Consider the following 2,061-nt stretch of genomic DNA (forward strand, 5'->3'; position numbering starts at 1 on the left):
TAAGTTGTACAAAGTCTGATTCCCAGTTGGTATGGGGTTCTGTATCCACTATGTTGCTAGGAAAGATGTCATCTAAGTTTTCTCTATTTCTGTGTTTGTAGGATAATTCCTGCTTTAAATTGAAGCTCATCTTACATGTATATGGGACTATGCCCGTTGGTGTACAAAAGATTATGGTTACTCAAAAGACACGTAATAACCACTTATCCGTGCCGGTATTCCTAAGAAAACTATTTCTAGTTACAACAGTAGGCAGTAAACAGTTGGATTAAGGATGCCGCACAGGACTGAGTGGTTTTTATTTTGAAATTTTTGCAAGAGGTTTCCAAGATAACCGACCAACCAGAAAATAGTTCTGGAATTTATCACCATCTACCAGTAAAGAGAATTTTTTATGTAGATATAAACAGTGATTGTCGATGGTGCTCCCATAGGTCCAATACATATGTAGTAGAGGGGAAAGAAACAGAAAAAAGAGACCTTTGTTGGGAGCACTCCCACTTGTAAACAAATATGATTTGAGTAATAGGCAGTGATGTAAAAAATAAAGTAATTTAAAACGTAACCTTTAATTGTATTGTATTAAAATATAGGTACACCAGAAAATATGTTGTTTCACTAATAAGTGGCTATTCAATGTAAGCCACCTGGTAAAGCTAAATTATGAAAATATTGATGAATATACAAGGCATTATTTAGCAGGCCCAGAATGCTTGAATGTATAAATATATAAAGTAGGTGCTATGACCAAAGTAGTGCCGTCAAAAAAACCTACAACACCTGGTATTCCTTAGTGGTCCACCACCTAAGTACTGACCAGGCCCAACACCGTATTGCTTCCAAGATCAGACGAGATTGGGCATGCGCGGTGTGGTATGGTAGTAGATTAGCATTGATATGGCAAATTCTACCGCTAATATACAGCTGGTAGAAGGTTATTGGTAAGCACCTCGTTACCAAATTGACCAAATGATCTCTAAAAGAGACAATATATGTTTAACCATCATTGCACCAAAATGTATCCCAAATATGTAGGTATACGTAGGTTTAAATCATGTGGTCAATAATTTCTTGGCCAGCGGGGAATGCCTGTATGTTTCATTGTGTGCTATGCAGCACCTTTAAAAGTGGGTTTCTGCAATGGGTGAGGCAGGTATAGACCACTGTTATACTGATGACATGCCGCAATGTTTGTATATGATCCAAAGAGAAATCGTCTCTATTATTAATTGGATCTCCCTATTAAAGGGGAAAAAAAGGTTATTGTGAAATTATGAACTCCAAAAGTTGCAAATAAAGCTCCTAATATGCCATAATATAAATTGTAGGACAAAGGGTGGACATAGAATGATATGGAAATTTTTCAGCTTGGAGAAAGAAAAAAGAGACAGACTTAGAAAGTAGGCGAGATGTATAGCAGTCTCAATTATCCATTTGGAGGCTAATTAGTACAATAGTGCCTAACATGGTATAAGTGCTGTCTTTGAAACAAAAAAGTTACCACAATAACTATTTTGCATGTATCCACAGTGTGTCTATAATATATCTGTCTAACATGTAACAGACAGATAGATAAAGCCAGAATGAACCCAAAAGGCACATAGAAAACGAACCCCCACAGAAAAAAACATATGCTAGGTAAATTTTACAATGTATTTAGCTATGATATGCACAATAGCTTTCTACTCCTGTAAAAACCTGCATATAAATAGGCGCTGATGCAATGCTTTATGATAATTGGCATAACATTTGTCAAAGAGACCGATGCACATTGATTATTGAATTCATATATGTGCAAGTTGATTTAACGGGAGACAGAATAGCAAATGGGACAAGAGAAATACTTATATGTTTGCCCGCTCGTGGTGCGCCGCTGGCCGCCGAGCTCCAGCGTCTGTGCGGCTTGTCTGATCTCCTCTCCTGCTGACGGGAGACAGAATAGCAAGTGGGACAAAAGAAATACCTAAGTGTTTGCCCGCTCGGGGTGCGCTACTGGCCGCCGAGCTCCAGCGTCTATGCGGCTTGTCTAATCTCCTCTCCTGCCGGTCTCCGGTCACATGA

The 2,061-nt window shown here is 38.6% G+C and overlaps 1 pseudogene; it reads right to left on the bottom strand.

The window, feature by feature from the left end:
- Window positions 1–768: 768 nt before the first annotated feature.
- LOC134971268 (5S ribosomal RNA) lies at window positions 769–887 on the bottom strand (annotated as a pseudogene).
- Window positions 888–2,061: the final 1,174 nt, after the last annotated feature.

This window comes from Pseudophryne corroboree, chromosome 11 (genome assembly GCF_028390025.1).
Source record: "Pseudophryne corroboree isolate aPseCor3 chromosome 11, aPseCor3.hap2, whole genome shotgun sequence".
NCBI classification, from domain to species: Eukaryota; Metazoa; Chordata; class Amphibia; order Anura; family Myobatrachidae; genus Pseudophryne; species Pseudophryne corroboree.